The sequence below is a fragment of the Bufo bufo genome, chromosome 11, assembly GCF_905171765.1.
Source record: "Bufo bufo chromosome 11, aBufBuf1.1, whole genome shotgun sequence".
In the NCBI taxonomy this organism is placed as follows: domain Eukaryota; kingdom Metazoa; phylum Chordata; class Amphibia; order Anura; family Bufonidae; genus Bufo; species Bufo bufo.
The window spans coordinates 74,485,029-74,507,689 of record NC_053399.1 but is presented as its reverse complement, the minus strand read 5'-3'; the positions used below and the strand labels follow the sequence as shown (position 1 = coordinate 74,507,689).

Here is a 22,661-nt window from a genome sequence, read left to right as displayed (position 1 = left end):
TCTCCCCTCTCCCGTTCGTCAAGCTCAGGGGCCCGTCTTGTCAGCTGTTTGATGCTACTTTCGCCTTGGGGTCCCACGTTGGGGGCCATTTGTTAAAGCAGCCCTAAATTAGGGCATTTTAGATACACTCTGGTGTTCCGGATCAATGTACCCCCCCCCCAGGGGTTAATATCCACGCGTGGCTGAGAGACTGAACACTGACACAGAAGTTGGTCAAAGCAATCTCTAACTTTATTTAAATCAGGTAAGCCGTATTATACAGGGAGTGCAGAATTATTAGGCAAGTTGTATTTTTGAGGATTAATTTTATTATTGAACAACAACCATGTTCTCAATGAACCCAAAAAACTCATTAATATCAAAGCTGAATATTTTTGGAAGTAGTTTTTAGTTTGTTTTTAGTTTTAGCTATTTTAGGGGGATATCTGTGTGTGCAGGTGACTATTACTGTGCATAATTATTAGGCAACTTAACAAAAAACAAATATATACCCATTTCAATTATTTATTTTTACCAGTGAAACCAATATAACATCTCAACATTCACAAATATACATTTCTGACATTCAAAAACAAAACAAAAACAAATCAGTGACCAATATAGCCACCTTTCTTTGCAAGGACACTCAAAAGCCTGCCATCCATGGATTCTGTCAGTGTTTTGATCTGTTCACCATCAACATTGCGTGCAGCAGCAACCACAGCCTCCCAGACACTGTTCAGAGAGGTGTACTGTTTTCCCTCCTTGTAAATCTCACATTTGATGATGGACCACAGGTTCTCAATGGGGTTCAGATCAGGTGAACAAGGAGGCCATGTCATTAGATTTTCTTCTTTTATACCCTTTCTTGCCAGCCACGCTGTGGAGTACTTGGACGCGTGTGATGGAGCATTTTCCTGCATGAAAATCATGTTTTTCTTGAAGGATGCAGACTTCTTCCTGTACCACTGCTTGAAGAAGGTGTCTTCCAGAAACTGGCAGTAGGACTGGGAGTTGAGCTTGACTCCATCCTCAACCCGAAAAGGCCCCACAAGCTCATCTTTGATGATACCAGCCCAAACCAGTACTCCACCTCCACCTTGCTGGCGTCTGAGTCGGACTGGAGCTCTCTGCCCTTTACCAATCCAGCCACGGGCCCATCCATCTGGCCCATCAAGACTCACTCTCATTTCATCAGTCCATAAAACCTTAGAAAAATCAGTCTTGAGATATTTCTTGGCCCAGTCTTGACATTTCAGCTTGTGTGTCTTGTTCAGTGGTGGTCGTCTTTCAGCCTTTCTTACCTTGGCCATGTCTCTGAGTATTGCACTCCTTGTGCTTTTGGGCACTCCAGTGATGTTGCAGCTCTGAAATATGGCCAAACTGGTGGCAAGTGGCATCTTGGCAGCTGCACGCTTGACTTTTCTCAGTTCATGGGCAGTTATTTTGCGCCTTGGTTTTTCCACACGCTTCTTGCGACCCTGTTGACTATTTTGAATGAAACGCTTGATTGTTCGATGATCACGCTTCAGAAGCTTTGCAATTTTAAGAGTGCTGCATCCCTCTGCAAGATATCTCACTATTTTTGACTTTTCTGAGCCTGTCAAGTCCTTCTTTTGACCCATTTTGCCAAAGGAAAGGAAGTTGCCTAATAATTATGCACACCTAATATAGGGTGTTGATGTCATTAGACCACACCCCTTCTCATTACAGAGATGCACATCACCTAATATGCTTAATTGGTAGTAGGCTTTCAGCCTATACAGCTTGGAGTAAGACAACATGCATAAAGAGGATGATGTGGTCAAAATACTCATTTGCCTAATAATTCTGCACGCAGTGTAGTGTAGGTCAGAAATGTAAAAAGTGGTCTGGTCATTAACCACCTCAGCCCCCAGTGCTTAAACACCCTGAAAGACCAGGCCACTTTTTACACTTCTGACCTACACTACTTTCACCGTTTATTGCTCGGTCATGCAACTTACCACCCAAATGAATTTTACCTCCTTTTCTTCTCACTAATAGAGCTTTCATTTGGTGGTATTTCATTGCTGCTGACATTTTTACTTTTTTTGTTATTAATCGAAATTTAACGATTTTTTTGCAAAAAAATGACATTTTTCACTTTCAGTTGTAAAATTTTGCAAAAAAAACGACATCCATATAGAAATTTTGCTCTAAATTTATAGTTCTACATGTCTTTGATAAAAAAAAAATGTTTGGGTAAAAAAAAAATGGTTTGGGTAAAAGTTATAGCGTTTACAAACTATGGTACAAAAATGTGAATTTCCGCTTTTTGAAGCAGCTCTGACTTTCTGAGCACCTGTCATGTTTCCTGAGGTTCTACAATGCCCAGACAGTACAAACACCCCACAAATGACCCCATTTCTGAAAGTACACACCCTAAGGTATTCGCTGATGGGCATAGTGAGTTCATAGAACTTTTTATTTTTTGTCACAAGTTAGCGGAAAATGATGATTTTTTTATTTTTTTTTTTTTTCCTTACAAAGTCTCATATTCCACTAACTTGTGACAAAAAATAAAAAGTTCTATGAACTCACTATGCCCATCAGCGAATACCTTGGGGTCTCTTCTTTCCAAAATGGGGTCACTTGTGGGGTAGTTATACTGCCCTGGCATTCTAGGGGCCCAAATGTGTGGTAAGGAGTTTGAAATCAAATTCTGTAAAAAATGACCTGTGAAATCCGAAAGGTGCTCTTTGGAATATGGGCCCCTTTGCCCACCTAGGCTGCAAAAAAGTGTCACACATCTGGTATCTCCGTACTCAGGAGAAGGTGGGGAATGTGTTTTGGGGTGTCATTTTATATATACCCATGCTGGGTGAGAGAAATATCTTGGCAAAAGACAACTTTTCCCATTTTTTTATACAAAGTTGTCATTTGACCAAGATATTTATCTCACCCAGCATGGGTATATGTAAAAAGACACCCCAAAACACATTCCTCAACTTCTCCTGAGTACGGGGATACCAGATGTGTGACACTTTTTTGCAGCCTAGGTGGGCAAAGGGGCCCATATTCCAAAGAGCACCTTTCGGATTTCACTCCTCATTTTTTCCTGAATTTGATTTCAAACTCCTTACCACACATTTGGGCCCCTAGAATACCAGGGCAGTATAACTACCCCACAAGTGACCCCATTTTGGAAAGAAGACACCCCAAGGTATTCCGTGAGGGGCATGGCGAGTTCCTAGAATTTTTTATTTTTTGTCACAAGTTAGTGGAAAATGATGATTTTTTTTTTTTTTTTTTTCATACAAAGTCTCATATTCCACAAACTTGTGACAAAAAATAAAAACTTCCATGAACTCACTATGCCCATCAGCGAATACCTTGGGGTCTCTTCTTTCCAAAATGGGGTCACTTGTGGGGTAGTTATACTGCCCTGGCATTCTAGGGGCCCAAATGTGTGGTAAGTAGGTAAATGACCTGTGAAATCCGAAAGGTGCTCTTTGGAATGTGGGCCCCTTTGCCCACCTAGGCTGCAAAAAAGTGTCACGCATCTGGTATCTCTGTATTCAGGAGAAGTTGAGGAATGTGTTTTGGGGTGTCTTTTTACATATACCCATGCTGGGTGAGATAAATATCTTGGTCAAATGCCAACTTTGTATAAAAAAATGGGAAAAGTTGTCTTTTGCCAAGATATTTCTCTCACCCAGCATGGGTATATGTAAAATGACACCCCAAAACACATTCCCCAACTTCTCCCGATTACGGAGATACCAGATGTGTGACACTTTTTTGCAGCCGAGGTGGGCAAAGGGGCCCATATTCAAAAGAGCACCTTTCGGATTTCACAGGTCATTTTTTACAGAATTTGATTTCAAACTCCTTACCACACATTTGGGCCCCTAGAATGCCAGGGCAGTATAACTACCCCACAAGTGACCCCATTTTGGAAAGAAGAGACCCCAAGGTATTCGCTGATGGGCAAAGTGAGTTCATGGAAGTTTTTTTTTTTTGTCACAAGTTAGTGGAATATGAGACTTTGTATGAAAAAAAAAAAAAAAAAATAAGCATTTTCCACTAACTTGTGACAAAAAATAAAAAATTCTAGGAACTCGCCATGCCCCTCACGGAATACCTTGGGGTGTCTTCTTTCCAAAATGGGGTCACTTGTGGGGTAGTTATACTGCCCTGGCATTTTCCAGGGGCCCTAATGTGTGGTAAGTAGGTAAATGACCTGTGAAATCCTAAAGGTGCTCTTTGGAATATGGGCCCCTTTGCCCACCTAGGCTGCAAAAAAGTGTCACACATGTGGTATCGCCGTATTCAGGAGAAGTTGGGGAATGTGTTTTGGGGTGTCATTTTACATATACCCATGCTGGGTGAGAGAAATATCTTGGCAAAAGACAACTTTTCCCATTTTTTTATACAAAGTTGGCATTTGACCAAGATATTTCTCTCACCCAGCATGGGTATATGTAAAATGACACCCCAAAACACATTCCCCAACTTCTCCTGAGTACGGCGATACCAGATGTGTGACACTTTTTTGCAGCCTAGATGCGCAAAGGTGCCCAAATTCCTTTTAGGAGGGCATTTTTAGACATTTGGATACCAGACTTCTTCTCACGCTTTGGGGCCCCTAGAATGCCAGGGCAGTATAAATACCCCACATGTGACCCCATTTTGGAAAGAAGACACCCCAAGGTATTCAATGAGGGGCATGGCGAGTTCATAGAAATTTTTTTTTTTTGGCACAAGTTAGCGGAAATTGATATTTTTAATTTTTTTCTCACAAAGTCTCCCGTTCCGCTAACTTGGGACAAAAATTTCAATCTTTCATGGACTCAATATGCCCCTCACGGAATACCTGGGGGTGTCTTCTTTCCGAAATGGGGTCACATGTGGGGTATTTATACTGCCCTGGCATTCTAGGGGCCCTAAAGCGTGAGAAGAAGTCTGGAATATAAATGTCTAAAAAATTTTACGCATTTGGATTCCGTGAGGGGTATGGTGAGTTCATGTGAGATTTTATTTTTTGACACAAGTTAGTGGAATATGAGACTTTGTAAGAAAAAAAAAAAAAAATTCTGCTAACTTGGGCCAAAAAAATATCTGAATGGAGCCTTACAGAGGGGTGCTAAATGACAGGGGGGTGATAAATGACAGGGGGGTGATCAATGACAGGGGGGTGATCAATGACAGGGGGGTGATCAATGACAGGGGGGTGATCAGGGAGTCTATATGGGGTGATAACCACAGTCATTGATCACGCCCGTGTAAGGCTTCATTCAGACGTCCGGATGCGTTTTGCGGATCCGATCCATCTATCAGTGCATCCGTAAAAATCATGCGGACATCTGAATGGAGCTTTACAGGGGGGTAATCAATGACAGGGGGGTGATCAATGACAGGGGGGTGATCAGGGAGTCTATATGGGGTGATCACCACAGTCATTGATCATGCCCCTGTAAGGCTTCATTCAGACGTCCGGATGCGTTTTGCGGATCCGATCCATCTATCAGTGCATCCGTAAAAATCATGCGGACATCTGAATGGAGCTTGACAGGGGGGTAATCAATGACAGGGGGGTGATCAATGACAGGGGGGTGATCAGGGAGTCTATATGGGGTGATCACCACAGTCATTGATCATGCCCCTGTAAGGCTTCATTCAGACGTCCGGATGCGTTTTGCGGATCGGATCCATCTATCAGTGCATCCGTAAAAATCATGCGGACATCTGAATGGAGCTTTACAGGGGGGTAATCAATGACAGGGGGGTGATCAATGACAGGGGGGTGATCAGGGAGTCTATATGGGGTGATCACCACAGTCATTGATCATGCCCCTGTAAGGCTTCATTCAGACGTCCGGATGCGTTTTGCGGATCCGATCCATCTATCAGTGCATCCGTAAAAATCATGCGGACATCTGAATGGAGCTTGACAGGGGGGTAATCAATGACAGGGGGGTGATCAATGACAGGGGGGTGATCAGGGAGTCTATATGGGGTGATCACCACAGTCATTGATCATGCCCCTGTAAGGCTTCATTCAGACGTCCGGATGCGTTTTGCGGATCGGATCCATCTATCAGTGCATCCGTAAAAATCATGCGGACATCTGAATGGAGCTTTACAGGGGGGTAATCAATGACAGGGGGGTGATCACCACAGTCATTGATCATGCCCCTGTAAGGCTTCATTCAGACGACCGGATGCGTTTTGCGGATCCGATCCATGTATCAGTGCATCCGTAAAAATCATGCGGACATCTGAATGGAGCTTTACAGGGGGGTGATCAGGGAGTCTATATGGGGTGATCACCACAGTCATTGATCATGCCCCTGTAAGGCTTCATTCAGACGTCCGGATGCGTTTTGCGGATCAGATCCATCTATCAGTGCATCCGTAAAAATCATGCGGACATCTGAATGGAGCTTTACAGGGGGGTAATCAATGACAGGGGGGTAATCAATGACAGGGGGGTGATCAGGGAGTCTATATGGGGTGATCACCACAGTCATTGATCATGCCCCTGTAAGGCTTCATTCAGACGTCCGGATGCGTTTTGCGGATCCGATCCATCTATCAGTGCATCCGTAAAAATCATGCGGACATCTGAATGGAGCTTTACAGGGGGGTAATCAATGACAGGGGGGTGATCACCACAGTCATTGATCATGCCCCTGTAAGGCTTCATTCAGACGACCGGATGCGTTTTGCGGATCCGATCCATGTATCAGTGCATCCGTAAAAATCATGCGGACATCTGAATGGAGCTTTACAGGGGGGTAATCAATGACAGGGGGGTAATCAATGACAGGGGGGTGATCAGGGAGTCTATATGGGGTGATCACCACAGTCATTGATCATGCCCCTGTAAGGCTTCATTCAGACGTCCGGATGCGTTTTGCGGATCCGATCCATCTATCAGTGGATCCGTAAAAATCATGCGGACGTCTGAATGGAGCTTTACAGGGGGTTGATCAATGACAGGGGGGTAATCAATGACAGGGGGGTGATCAGGGAGTCTATATGGGGTGATCAGGGGTGATCAGGGGCTAATAAGGGGTTAATAAGTGATGGGGGGGGGTGTAGTGTAGTGTAGTGGTGCTTGGTGCTACTTTACTGAGCTACCTGTGTCCTCTGGTGGTCGATCCAAACAAAGGGGACCACCAGAGGACCAGGTAGCAGGTATATTAGACGCTGTTATCAAAACAGCGTCTAATATACCTGTTAGGGGTTAAAAAAAACACATCTCCAGCCTGCCAGCGAACGATCGCCGCTGGCAGGCTGGAGATCAACTCTCTTACCTTCCGTTCCTGTGAGCGCGCGCGCCTGTGTGCGCGCGTTCACAGGAAATCTCGCGTCTCGCGAGATGACGCGTATATGCGTGACTGTGCGCAGCGCTGCCACCTCCGGAACGCGATCCTGCGTTAGGCGGTCCGGAGGTGGTTAAGGGGGTTTAAGCTAGGGGGGCTGAGGTGGTTAAGAGCTCGATAGATTTACAGAGTACAAATAGTTGGGGTCATTCATCAAACTGCTGTAAAGTAGAACCGGCTTAGTCGCCCATAGCAACCAATTAGATTCATCCTTTCATTTTCCAAAGGTGCTGGCAAAAATGAAAGCTGGAATCTGATTGGTTGCTATGGGCGACTAAACCGGTTCTACTTTACACCAGTTTAATAAATGACCCCAAGTGTTAGGGAGGGGGGGGGGGGGGGGGGGAGTCTCAGCTATTTACACTGTCACTGCTGCAGTTTCTGCACAGTGTGCCAGGCAGGGTCACAGCAGCCATTTACACAGGCTGTGTGTCACTGACTGGACCGCATCACAGTCACAGATTATCACACAATCTCTCTGTGCAAAAGAGAACGGACCCGTAGTGACTGAGCTCTGTATTTACTGCAGAACCAGACAAAAGTGGGATTTTTTTTTCTTTGAGCAAAAACTGCATTTTATACAGCAGGTTTGGTGTGTATTTGAGAAAACGTACATTTCAATATTGCGTTTTTATGTGTATATTTAAAATAAAGCCGTACACTGGAATATTGCTTGTAGTACAGGAAATGGGTTTCTTGCATCACAGAATGAATTTTGGGGTTTAGTAAGAAGCAGAGGGACGTCTGATTAGATGTTTGGCAGCAGAAAATGACAAAAGACGGGATAAAGGAGGAAAAAATAAAAAATCCACCAGTAATGTCAGCGGCCGTAGCGGCGGCAGCACTGTCAGCCCCGTCACCAGCCTGTATCATCCAGTGACTCCACCTGCTGGTGGCCGGCTGTCATTACAGAGGAAGGAGATGGAAATGTGGAAAGGATGACTGAGCCACCAACATGATCTCACAGCCACATGATGTCACCTCTGACAGTGACGTCACCCTCAGTTTTTGCCCCTTCCTACAAAGTTGGCTATTTACATACCTGCCTTTCTATTCTGCCTTCACTGACATCCAGGGGCGTAGCTAGAAGTGACTGGGCCCCACAGCAAATTTTTGTATTGGGCCCCCCCTGTGCGGTTTGCAACTGCCTCCTCCTGTGTAAACCCCCCTCTTTTGGCTAGTCACGATCTAGAACAGACCAGGCTGCCACGCCATCATTTTCCTATATAATATATACGGTATATATATAATACACTGTCTGTCATGTAGTGTCATTGTATAGTATTGTTGTGGGGGCCCTATCAAAGTCTTAACCCTCCTCCCATGCAACCCCCACACTCCTGTGACTAGTCAAGATCACCCCCCACGCATCCGCAGATAAGGGCCAGGGGCTGCACTGAAAGGGCCAGGGTGGCGCACACAGGGGCCAAAGGGGCACAGACAAGGGCCAAGAAGGTGCACACAGGGGCACAATAAAAGGCCAGGGGGGCACACAGGGGCGCAATCAAAGGCCGGGGGGGGGGGCACAGATAAGGGCCAGGGGGGTGCACACAGGGGGCACAGACAAGGGCCAGGGGGGGCACAGACAAGGGCCAGGAATGGGGCACAAATAAGGGCCCAGGGGCGCAGACAGGGGCCACGAAGGCACAGAGGCCAGGGGGGGGCACAGATAAGGGCCAGAGGCGCAGACAGGGGCCATGGGGGGCACAGACAAGGGCCAGGAACGGGGCACAAATAAGGGCCCAGGGGCCACGAAGGCACAGACAGAGGCCAGGGGGGGGGGGGCACAAGCCAGGGCCAGGTGCACATACAAGGAACGGGGCACAAATAAGGGCTCGGGGGGCACAGGCCAGGGCCAGGGAGGCACATACAGGGGCCAGGGGCTGTGCTTACAAGGGCAAGGGGGGCACACAGGCAGCGTTGGAGCTAATAGGAGGGAGAACTTTCACTGGGTGCATTTCATAGCACACTGCGTCCGTAAAGCGGGTGGAGTTTTTTCTAATATGAAGCCATTGATGTCTGCAGATTCTTATCCCTCTGGGCACAATGGCAGGCGGCGGGTAATGAAATGTCCCTGCGGCAGTACCTGTACCCGTCCTCATCACATCCGTTATCTGCCGAGCTCGATCTGATCGCAGTCTTCCTGCCAATATCCGCCCAGAGGCTGCTTGCTTGCTGGGGCTTGTGGTTCTCCACTGCAGCTTCCCCACTTGTTTGAATCTGAGCGCAGGCAGCGTTTAAAGGGTTAAGGGAAGGAGTTCCTGCACAGTGATGGGCATGCTGTTAACCCTTTAAGTGCTGCCTGCGCTCAGATGCCAGCTTGCGCTGTCTGTCAGTAAGAGATGCGGGCGGGGGTGGTGGGCATCCCACACCTGCACTGTATGTGAAGGCTTGGGGCCGCGCCAGGGAGGGGCAAGGGGGGCACACAGGCAGCGGGCACAGCGCACAGCCATACCTGAAAAGCCCAGTTGCGCTGCGCTGCCGCTCCTCTTGCCTGCCGCGCTGTTTCTCAGGCGCTCTCTCCTCCTCGTCAGGTCAGAACTTTGTAGCCGTGTCTTATGGCTATTTAGACTAGCGCCATACCGGCTTGCGCTGTCTGGTAGTAAGAGATGGGGGTGGGGGGCCCGCACTGTATGTGAAGTGAAGCCTTGGGTCCGCGCCGCTGTGTGTGAAGGGGCCGCTGTATTAAATAATCTGAGACTAACTAACATGCACGCTCCGGGCCCTTGTCAGCCCGGGCCCCGAATCAGCCGCTTCCAGGGTAGTTACGCCACTGCTGACATCTCATTTCACTGCCCCCGTCCACCTGTAATGTATCCGCTCCATCCAGGATCTGCCCCTACTAAAGGAACACAACGTGGAAGGCCATAGAAAAGAAAAGTCGCTTCTTCATGTCTGAACCACAATCATGATCACCGCCACAATATTCTTTATAACATTTGTGTAACAACTTCCTTGTACATAATGGAGGGAAAAGGTCCTTTTGGGTACAGGAAATAGTCCCTTCAGTGTGAGTCGGCTAAATCCATCCCTGAAAAGGACCTCAGCAGTATGGATCCTCCTAGTACATAATGGAGGGAAAAGGTCCTTTTGGGTACGGGAAATAGTCCCTTCAGTGTGAGTCGGCTAAATCCATCCCTGAAAAGGACCTCAGCAGTATGGATCCTCCCTAGTACATAATGGAGGGAAAAGGTCCTTTTGGGTACGGGAAATAGTCCCTTCAGTGTGAGTCAGATAAATCCTATCCCTGAAAAGGACCTCAGCAGTATGGATCCTCCCTAGTACATAATGGGTGGAAAAGCTCCTTTTGAGAATATAGGAAATTTCTAATTTGAATTTTAACCAAATAATGTTAAAGGGATTATCTGATATCGAAAATATCCCCGCCAATGCCCGGGCCCCCTGTATGGATTATACTTAGGCTGGTGTCTGCTCAGACGGATCCGCTCATATAATGCATACTTGGGATCCGTTCAGAACGGATCCGTCTGCATTATATTGTAGAAAAATTTCTAAGTGTGAAAGTAGCTTCAGACGGATCCGTCCAGACTTTACATTGAAACTCAATGGGGGACGGATCCGTTTGAAGATTGCACCATATGGTGTCATCTTCAAACGGATCCGTCCCCATTGACTTACATTGTAAGTCTGGACGGATCCGCTTGCCTCCGCACAGCCAGGCGGACACCCGAACGCTGCAAGCAGCGTTCAGGTGTCTGCTCGCTGAGCGGAGGCTGAACGCTGCCAGACTGATGCATTCTGAGCGGATCCGTGTCCACTCAAAATGCATTAGGGCTGGACGGATGCGTTCGGGGCCGCTTGTGAGCCCCTTCAAACGGAACTCACAAGCGGACACCCGAACGCTAGTGTGAAAGTAGCCTTACATGCTCAGTGGCACCCGCGTCGTTCCGGATCCCTCCATGGCCGCCGCTGCATCTCCCCGTCACTCAGATCAAAACATCCGGCGACGGAGAGAGCAGACAATAGCGGGCCGCGACTGCGAGGAGCCCCCTTGGGTCTGGTCTCCATTGTGGCCCGCTATCGGCTGCTCCCCAGTCACTGGATGTTTTGATCCGAGTGACGAGGAGACGCAGCGGCAGCCGTGCAGGGATCCGGAGGGACGCGGGTGTCACTGAGCAGGTAAGTATAATCCATACAAGGGGCCTGGGCATCGGCGGGGATAGTTTTGAGATCAGATAACCCTTTAACTTCTAGGAAAGTACAGAGATCACATGACCAGATGTTTCTGAAAAGCGCTTTACCATGAATATCCCAGGACCGGACATTTCTGCAGAGACAAGTGCTCAGAAGTCACATGATAGGTTTTTATTGTTTATTGTAAAGATTTTTCAGAAATAAAAATAGTCACCTATATAACGCTACTGTAGACTATAACACTGCGTCCATGTAGACGCTGTGTTACTGGACATAGTTACTGAGCAGCTCCTAATAGACAAAGGGATTTAGCCGAGTCATTGAGAAACCACTAAATCCTAACACAGTTCAGTAACCAGACCAACGAGGCAGAAGAGGTCCCTACAAATGGTGGGACACAGCCAGCTCCTGTAGAGTCGGCCATTCCCCATCACTGGTGAGGACCAGGTCCTTATGGAGGACAGGATTTAGTCACAACCTTTCTTAAACTGGAATAAGAGAAAACTGCCTCAGTTTCCCATAGCAACCAATCAGATTCCACCTATCATTTTCCAAATGAGCATTGAAATTTGAAAGGTGGAATCTGATTGGTTGCTATGGATGACTAAGGCAGTTTTCCTCACACATTAGCTCAGGAAGTCCTGTAGTCGCCATGTTTCCTCAGGTATCTCCCCACTTACCTCACACACTGCAGACATGGCTGATATATCATAGATTACTGCTGGGTAATGCAGCTTCTCCATGACACCTGGTGTGCTGGAGTCTGGATGATAGGGGAGGACAGGGGCTGTGTACAGATATCTGCCATTACGACTCCCATCATGTCCTCCCAGTGTCTAGTATTGCAGGGACCTGCACAGTGCTCATGGTGAGCAGCACCTGGGTCACAGGAACAGCCCAGCATTTGTGAGAGGCGCCTGCTCTAACCAATCAGAGGCCTCCTTACTGCAGGGTGGGAGAAGCTCCTGGCACCAGCACTTCTTCCTCTGCTCCTACACTTTCCATTAGAAGAGGACATCAGCAGCTTCCAGTGTCCTGCTGACTGCTTCCATCAGGTGAGGTAAGTGTGTATCTACCTAAGTGGAACTGGAGTATAATGGAGAGCATGGGCCTCACTGACAGGAAAACTGTCTTAGTTGCCGATAGCAACCAATCAGAGCTGAGCTTCCATGTTTTCTGATCACTAAGAAATGAAAGGTGAGCGCTGATTGGTTGCTATCGGCAACTAAGACAGTTTGGTGAAATGAGGCCCCGTGTGTTAGGTGCACTGGGTGTACGGAATGTATGTAGGGTACATGTATGTAATGTAGCGCACATGTATGTAATGCACACTATTCTTCCCAAGAGACTATTTTGCAGCAGGGTTTATGGGGATACAAACTATGAAGGGGCGGAGCTTGTTAAATTTGCATAAGGGTCCTTTCACACGTCCGTAATTTGGGTCCGCGATCGTTCCGCAATTTGCGGATCCATTCACTTTCAATGGGGCTGGAACGGATGCGAATCCGCATTTCCGGGATCCGCATCCGTTTTTTGGGGATCCGCAATTCCCTTCCTGTAAAAAATAGAACATGTCCTATTCTTGTCCGCAATTGCTGACCAGAAAAGGCATTTTCCATTTCGTCCACCATGACGGCACTACTATGAGATTGACCCTTGACCTCTGTAAGGGCAGGAACACACAGAGTTTAAAAGGCCACCACCCACACTCACCCTCAGTGTTTCCTGTCCCTACGGGGTCAACCACACAGAGAGCCCTCCTGGTGGAGGTGAAGAAAAGTTTATTATTTTATAAATACCTGAGGATTCTGTCCCCTGCCCTCCTGCGGTCTGATCCAAAGCTGGGCAGGGGATCCATATGGAGCCGATCTCGCTTCTGCTTCAGGAGCCTGTATCCCTCCCCACAGTGCGGTCCCCCTTCCCTATGTTGAGGAAGCTGACCACAGGGAAGCAGCATGCTGAACGCTGATAGCCTCAGCATTACTCTCTGCTCCCGTCGGCTGGAGGCGGAAGGGGCGGAGCTTGGATCGGGCGCACGGCGGTGACGTCAGACGCCGGACTGACTACTTGTGGCGGCAGATTCAAACAGGCAGTGGCACCGATCTTCCTCCTGGCGCATACAGCACTAATGTCTGCTCCTGAAGCCCCGGACTCCTCTACAGCCCAGATGGACTCTGAAACTCCCTCGGCTACTCCAACAGTGAGTTCCCCTGTGGGGAAAGACAAAATGATGTATCCTTTTTTGACTTACTTGCCTGTTTTGTCTATTGATACCTGGCTGCTCCTCTCTTATAGGGAGTTAAAGAGCCCAGAACAAGGTCTAAAGTTCAAAGATGTGCAACTTGTAATAAAAAGCTTCCTGAGAATTATAAAAAGAAGCTCTGCCAGAGTTGTATAAAGGATCTTATAAAAGAATAAAAATAATATTATGTCCGAGGTCAAAACACTTATTCAGAACGAAATTAAGTCCTCTTTGGCCTCCCTCAGATCAGCCCCGTCTACACCTCCTGCTGCAAAAAAACCTAGATTATCCGCCCCATCCTCCTCTGTTTCGGAGATTATGGACGAGGAGGCCTCCACCTCTGGACAGAATGTGGACCTTGACGTTCTATCAGAAGGGGAGATAATGGAAGATAGTAAAAAATATTTCTTTTCTTCCGAGGATATGGAGGAGCTATTGGGAGCTGTCAGAGCCACCATGGGGATTGAGGAGGTGAAAAAACCAAGGTCCGTCTTAGATGAGATGTTCGGGGGACTTAGAGCAAAAAAGTTAAAAGTTTTCCCAATGAACGAAAATTTAAAGGACATGATCTTAGACGAGTGGACTGACCCCGAGAGGAGACTAGGGGTATCTCGTGAATTCAGAAACAGGTTGTTGTTTGATCCAGCGGAGTCCAAATTATTTAACGAAACCCCCAAAATTGACATCCAAGTGGCGAAAGTAGTTAAGAAGACTTCTCTCCCATTTGAGGACTCTTCACAATTACAGGACCCAATGGAAAGGAAAGCCGACTCTCTCCTAAAAAAAAATCCTGGGAGGCAGCTATGTTTGGGGTCAAAACCAACATAGCCGCAACATCGGTCGCAAGATCTATGTGTGTTTGGCTTAACGAACTAGAAGATCATATCAAAAACAAGACTCCTAGAGAGGAAATATTGAGCTCTATCCCACTCCTCAGATCTGCCACTGCCTTCTTGGCGGATGCCTCGGCGGAATCGGTGAGGTTCGCCGCTAAGGATGCGGCCCTCACAAATTCCGCAAGGAGAGCTTTGTGGATGAAAGCCTGGGGAGGGGATAGAGCATCAAAAGCCAAACTATGCTCCATAGCGTTTTCTGGGGAATACATTTTTGGACCCATATTAGACTCTATCCTGGAAAAGGCTGCAGACAAAAAAAGGGGTTCCCGGAAGAGACCAAAAAAAGCCCTTTCATTCCTCCAACTCCCAAACTAGACCCTATAGGGGCAAAGGAAAGGGGGGTAGGTGGAGTTACCAGAAGGGGGGAAAAGGCAGAGGTTTCCTTCTTAACCCCCAAAACAAACAAGCAGATAAACAATGACGCCAGAGTAGGGGGAAGACTGCAGAATTTTCTGTCCCAGTGGGAGTCCATAACAAAAAATCCATGGGCCCTAAATATAATTCGGGATGGCTACCGGATAGAATTTTCCTCAGCCCCTCCAAAGAGGTTCAAAATAACCTCTCACAGCCCAAAAATTATAGAAAAAATCTGGCAGGGTATCATGCAACTTATAGACTCAGGCGTTGTGACAGAAGTCCCAAGTACAGAAAGAGGAAGGGGTTATTATTCCAGTCTATTTCTGGTACAAAAACCAGATGGTACCTTCCGCACTATTATAAATCTAAAAGGATTAAACAAAACAGTCTCATACAGGAAATTCAGGATGGAATCTGTAATAGCCATCATTCCCCTGATCAGAACAGGAGACTTCATGACATCCATAGACTTAAAAGACGCGTACTATCACAACCCCATAAACAGATCATCGCAAAAATTCCTCAGGTTTGCCCTAGTGGACAGCTCAGGAGTTGTAAGACACTTCCAGTTCACCGTGTTACCCTTTGGAATCTCATCTGCACCAAGGGTATTCACAAAACTAGTAGTAGAAATGATATCCCCCCTGAGAGCAGAAGGGATAAAAAATTTCCCATACTTGGACGACTTTCTGGTCCTGGGACCCTCGGAGCAGGAGACAACCAGCATTACCAGAGACCTGATGCACAGATTTTCAGACCTGGGGTGGGTAATAAACCTGAAAAAATCAAGTTTAGTTCCCTCAACCAAAATGAAATTTCTGGGAGTAATACTGGACTCGGTCTCCCAGGTGACATTCCTCCCTCGGGAAAAAGTTACATCGTTTATGGGAAAAACACAAAAATTCTGAAGTCAATCCCAGTGCTCCATTCGCAATGCCATGAGCCTCCTAGGCACAATGACCTCCTGCATAACAGCGGTGTCTTGGTCTCAGGCCCACACCAGGATTCTCCAATCTTGGATCCTGAGAATTTGGGACAAGAGACAGTGCTCTCTAGAGAAAAAAAATCCCCATCCCGAATCAGGTAAAATCAGATTTAAAATGGTGGACGAAAGAGGAAAACCTGCAAAAGGGTGTACCTTGGGTAAAAGATCCGGAGATTCAAATAAACACAGATGCAAGTGGTACGGGATGGGGAGCAAAAATAGGCTCGATAAATTACCAGGGCACTTGGTCGGGCGCCATGAGAAAATGTTCCTCAAACCACAGAGAACTGAGGGCAATCTGGGAGGTGCTGAAGGTATCACAGGACAGGGTCTCCGGAAAACACCTAAAAATCCTCTCGGACAACGTAACAGCCGTAGCATACCTGAAACATCAGGGGGGCACACGATCATCAAGCTTAAAGGAATTGGCAGAAAAAATATTTTCCTGGGCGGAAAAGAACGTTCAATCCATCACTGCTATCCATCTATAGGGTACAGAAAACATACAGGCAGATTTTCTCTGCAGAGTAACCATAGATCCGGGGGAATGGGCCCTAAACTCAATCGTATTCGAGCAGATTACCAGGAGGTGGGGGACCCCCCAAGATAGACCTGTTTGCATCAAAAAAGAACGCAAAGGTCCATCCCTTTTGCTCCCTAAACCCAAGAGACAACCCTTGGGCGACAGACGCATTTTCAGTCAGGTGGTCTTGGGATCTAGCCTATGCCTTCCCCCCTTGGCCATTAATACCCAGGGTGCTGCAGAAAATGAGATCGGACCCAGTAACAGTAATACTGGTTGTCCCGTACTGGACAAAAAGGAATTGGTTCCCAGTATTAAAAGAACTAGCTCTGGAAGAACCCTGGATAATCCCCCCACAGGAGGACATTATCTCTCACGGTCCAATTCTTCACCAGAATCCAGGTCTTTTCAGACTATCGGTCTGGATCCTGAACGCAAAATCCTAAAAAGCAGAGGGCTATCAGAGAAAGTCATAAACACCCTTAAGTCCAGCAGGAAGGAAGTTACTTCTGCAATATATCTTAAGATATGGAAAAAATATTGTAGTTGGCTTGGCCAGACTTCTCCCGTAAACTCTTCTCCCAATATTAAAAAAGTGCTAGACTTCCTCCAACGAGGGTTAGATCTGGGCCTTAGACCAAGTACTCTCAAAGTACAGATCTCTGCTTTGGGGGCTTGTTATGATACGGACCTGGCCAGTCACAGGTGGATAAGGAGGTTCATAAAAGCTGCCTCAAGATTGAGACCTTCCCTAACCCATAGGACGCCTCAATGGGATCTAAACTTGGTCCTAAAAAACCTTACGAATTCGCCTTTTTCTCCTACGCAAGATATATCTCTCAAACACCTATCTTTAAAAGCAGCCTTCCTAGTGGCAATCACTTCAGCCAGACGTCTGGGTGAAATCCAGGCGCTGTCCTGCAGGGAACCATACCTCACGATCTTCCCGGACAGAATAGTTTTACGTTTAGATCCAGGTTTTCTCCCAAAAGTGGTGTCGGACTTTCACAGAGACCAAGATCATCCTTCCATCCTTTCCCAAGGACGACCCATCACAAGATCAGTTCCAGCTCCTGGATGTCCGGGATACTATCATACAATACCTGGACTCAACAAAAGAATTTAGGAAAGATGATAACCTTTTCGTTCAGTATGGGGGTCCAAACAAGGGGAAAAATGCATCCAAAGCCACGATCGGAAGATGGATCAGATCTACTATTATTTGCTGCTACCAGAAGTCGGGTCTAGATAGCCCCACCAATATAAAAGCTCACTCTCCAAGAGCTATGGTGTATTCATGGGCAGAAAGAGGAGGTGTCTCCCTTGACAGGATTTGTAAAGCAGCCACCTGGTCGAATATAAGTACTTTTCTCAAACATTACCGGATTAATGTGTCAGCTTCTGCGGATTTAACCTTCGGTCAGAAGGTTCTACAAGCAGTTACCCACCCTGTTTAATAATCTGTTAGTTCTCATAGTAGTGCCGTCATGGTGGACGAAATGGAAAGACCGTAATTAGACTTACCGGTAATTCTGTTTCCTTGAGTCCACCATGACGGCCCAGATTTCCCCCCCCCTGAGATTTAAGGAGGGGTTGAGTATGAATTAATACTCAAAAAAATAATAATAATATATATATATATATATATATATATATATATATATATATATATATATATGTATATATTCATATATTGCCTAGATTAAGGCTACACCCACTTGGTAATTTGGAAAGCACTGAGGGTGAGTGTGGGTGGTGGCCTTTTAAACTCTGTGTGTTCCTGCCCCTACAGAGGTCAAGGGTTAATCTCATAGTAGTGCCGTCATGGTGGACTCAAGGAAACAGAATTACCGGTAAGTCAAATTACGGTCTTTCTATTACAGTGTCTATGATGTGCAGTCCGCAAATTGCGGATCGCACATTGCAGGTGTCTGTTTTGCGGATCCGCAAAACACTTACGGAATTATGAATGGACCCTAAGTGGGTGTGTCCCCAGAGAGGTGTGCAAGACTTAGGCCTCTTTCACACGAGGGAGTTTTCCACGCGGGTGCGATACGTGAAGTGAACACATATTACCCGCGCTGAATCCTGACCCATACATGTCAGTGAGTCTGTGTACATGAGCGTTCTTCACGCATCAGTTCTGCGTTGTGTGCGAATCGCAGCAGGTTCTATATTCAGCGTTTTTCACGCAGCCCTGGTCCCATAGAAGTGAATGGGGCTTCAGTGAAAAACGTATTGCATCCGGATGCAGGTCCTGATGCAATGCGTTCTTCACTGATGGCTGCTAGGAGATGTTGTTTGTAAGCCTTCAGGTTTTTTTTTCACGTGCATGAAAAATGCATCAAAACGCATTGCACCCACGCGGAAAAAACTGAACGCAATCGCAGACAAAACTGACTGAACTTCCTTGCGAAATGGGCCTTGTGGGAGCGCGTCAGACAAAAGGGCGGGGCCTGTGGGAGCACGTGAGACAAAAGGGCGGGGCCTGTGGGAGCGCGTGAGACAAAAGGGCGGGGCCTATGGGAGCGCATCAGACAAAAGGGCGGGGCCTGTGGGAGCGCGTCAGGCAAGGGGGCGGGGCCTGTGTGAGAGTAGGACAAGGCACTGAGGGCTCGTAAGGGAGGAGTCAGGCAGCTCTGACGTGCTCCCACAGGCCCCGCCCCCTTGCCTGACGTGCTCCAACAGGCCCATTTCGCAAGGAGGAGCTTATCTGGGGAGGAGTCAGGCAGCTCTGACCTGTGAGGAACTTTCTTCAGTGAGTACAAACCATAATGTACATGTGCTGGAGCCTGTGTATGAGGGGAGATCAGCGCTCAGTGCATGAGGGGAGATGAGCGCTCAGTGCATGAGGGGAGATGAGCGCTCAGTGCATGAGGGGAGATGAGCGCTCAGTGCATGAGGGGAGATGAGCGCTCAGTGCATGAGGGGAGATGAGCGCTCAGTGCATGAGGGGAGATGAGCGCTCAGTGCATGAGGGGAGATGAGCGCTCAGTGCATGAGGGGAGATGAGCGCTCAGTGCATGAGGGGAGATGAGCGCTCAGTGCATGAGGGGAGATGAGCGCTCAGTGCATGAGGGGAGATGAGCGCTCAGTGCATGAGGGGAGATGAGCGCTCAGTGCATGAGGGGGGATGAGCGCTCAGTGCATGAGGGGGGATGAGCGCTCAGTGCATGAGGGGGGATGAGCGCTCAGTGCATGAGGGGGGATGAGCGCTCAGTGCATGAGGGGGGATGAGCGCTCAGTGCATGAGGGGGGATGAGCGCTCAGTGCATGAGGGGGGATGAGCGCTCAGTGCATGAGGGGGGATGAGCGCTCAGTGCATGAGGGGGGATGAGCGCTCAGTGCATGAGGGGGGATGAGCGCTCAGTGCATGAGGGGAGATGAGCGCTCAGTGCATGAGGGGGGATCAGCGCTCAGTGCATGAGGGGGGATCAGCGCTCAGTGCATGAGGGGGGATCAGCGCTCAGTGCATGAGGGGGGATCAGCGCTCAGTGCATGAGGGGGGATCAGCGCTCAGTGCATGAGGGGGGATCAGCGCTCAGTGTATGAGGGGGGATCAGCGCTCAGTGTATGAGGGGGGATCAGCGCTCAGTGTATGAGGGGGGATCAGCGCTCAGTGTATGAGGGGGGGATCAGCGCTCAGTGTATGAGGGGGGATCAGCGCTCAGTGTATGAGGGGGGATCAGCGCTCAGTGTATGAGGGGGGATCAGCGCTCAGTGTATGAGGGGGGATCAGCGCTCAGTGTATGAGGGGGGATCAGCGCTCAGTGTATGAGGGGGGATCAGCGCTCAGTGTATGAGGGGGGATCAGCGCTCAGTGTAAGAGGGGAGATGAGCGCTCAGTGTATGAGGGGAGATCAGCGCTCAGTGTATGAGGGGAGATGAGCGCTCAGTGTATGAGGGGGGATCAGCGCTCAGTGTATGAGGGGAGATGAGCGCTCAGTGCATGAGGGGGGATGAGCGCTCAGTGCATGAGGGGGGATGAGCGCTCAGTGCATGAGGGGGGATGAGCGCTCAGTGCATGAGGGGGGATGAGCGCTCAGTGCATGAGGGGGGATGAGCGCTCAGTGCATGAGGGGGGATGAGCGCTCAGTGCATGAGGGGGGATGAGCGCTCAGTGCATGAGGGGGGATCAGCGCTCAGTGTATGAGGGGGGATCAGCGCTCAGTGTATGAGGGGGAATCAGCGCTCAGTGTATGAGGGGGGATCAGCGCTCAGTGTATGAGGGGGGATCAGCAATCAGTGTATGAGGGGGGATCAGCGCTCAGTGTATGAGGGGGGATCAGCGCTCAGTGTAAGAGGGGAGATGAGCGCTCAGTGTATGAGGGGAGATGAGCGCTCAGTGTATGAGGGGGGATCAGCGCTCAGTGCATGAGGGGAGATGAGCGCTCAGTGCATGAGGGGGGATCAGCGCTCAGTGCATGAGGGGGGATCAGCGCTCAGTGTATGAGGGGGGATCAGCGCTCAGTGTATGAGGGGGGATCAGCGCTCAGTGTATGAGGGGGGATCAGCGCTCAGTGTATGAGGGGGGATCAGCGCTCAGTGTATGAGGGGGGATCAGCACTCAGTGTATGAGGGGGGATCAGCGCTCAGTGTATGAGGGGGGATCAGCGCTCAGTGTAAGAGGGGAGATGAGCGCTCAGTGTATGAGGGGGGATCAGCGCTCAGTGTATGAGGGGAGATGAGCGCTCAGTGTATGAGGGGGGATCAGCGCTCAGTGTATGAGGGGAGATCAGCGCTCAGTGTATGAGGGGGGATCAGCGCTCAGTGTATGAGGGGAGATGAGTGCTCAGTGTATGACACCTCAGCCGTGTTAGCCCCCCCATATGAAAATTTTTGAACAAAACATATGCAGTTGGCTAAATCTTTGTTAGATCAGGTTAGATCAATTGTTTTTGCGTTAGATCTCACACAGAAGTAGAGATATTAACAGTTATTTGCAGGGGGGCTAACCCGGCATCAGCCCCCCCTTATCAAAAAATTAGCCAAACAATTAGCTATTTTGGAAGATATTTGTTAGATCAGGTATGATCAACTAGTTGTTTTGTTAGATCTCACATAATTACATACTTATTAAGTGATTAATGAGGGGGGGCTGCCTGACAGCCCCTGATCTCTTATAGGGGGCTATGATATGTACAATTAACCCCTCAGGTGCAGCACCTGAGGGGTTAATTGTGCGGATCACAGCTTCCTGTAAGAGATTGGGTGCTGCCAGGCAGCAGGGGGCAGTCATGTACACAGTTCTCAGTATATTCTAACTAGAAGCGTCCCCATCCCCATGGGAACGCCTCTGTGTTAGAATATACTGTCGGATTTGAGTTTTCACGAAGTGAAAACTCATCTCTGAAAAAGCTTTTATGCAGACGGATCTTCGGATCCGTCTGTATAAAAAGTAACCTACGGCCACCGATCACGGACGCGGATGCCAATCTTGTGTGCATCCGTGTTCTTTCACGGACCCATTGACTTGAATGGGTCCGTGAACCGTTGTCCGTCAAAAAAATAGGACAGGTCATATTTTTTTGACGGACAGGAAACACGGATCACGGATGCGGCTGCAAAACGGTGCATTTTCCGATTTTTCCACAGACCCATTGAAAGTCAATGGGTCCGTGAAAAAAAATGGAAAATGGCACAACGGCCACGGATGCACACAACGGTCGTGTGCATGAGGCCTTAATATCTCTACTTCTGTGTGAGATCTAACGCAAACAACAATTGATCTAACCTGATCTAACAAAGATTTAACCAACTGCATATGTTTTGTTCAAAGATTTTGATATGGGGGGGCTAACACGGCTGAGGTAAGTGGAGTTGGAGTATAATGGAGAGCATGGGCCTCACTAACATAAAAACTGTCTTAGTTGCCGATAGCAACCAATCAGAGCTCAACTTCCATGTTTTCTGAACACTAAGATATGAAAGGTGAGCTCTGATTGGTTGCTATCGGCAACTAAGACAGTTTGGTGAAATGAGATTGTGTATTAGGTGTACGGAATGTATGTAGGGTACATGTATGTAATGTAGCGCACATGTATGTAATGCACACTATGCTTCCCAAGAGCCTATTTTGTAGCAGGGTTTATGGGGATACAAACTCTGAAGTGGGCGGAGCTTGTTCAATTACCATAAGTGGGTGTGTCCCCAGAGAGGTGTGCAAGACTTA

At 48.1% G+C, this 22,661-nt stretch overlaps 2 protein-coding genes across 2 annotated transcripts in view; one reads left to right on the top strand and one right to left on the bottom strand.

The window, feature by feature from the left end:
• LOC120981622 (NACHT, LRR and PYD domains-containing protein 3-like) overlaps window positions 1-22,661 on the bottom strand; it is a 3,400,916-nt gene that overhangs the window by 551,451 nt on the left and 2,826,804 nt on the right. The gene's annotated exons all lie outside the window — the stretch shown is intronic.
• LOC120981625 (ribonuclease inhibitor-like) overlaps window positions 1-22,661 on the top strand; it is a 340,361-nt gene that overhangs the window by 11,338 nt on the left and 306,362 nt on the right. The window lies entirely within an intron of this gene.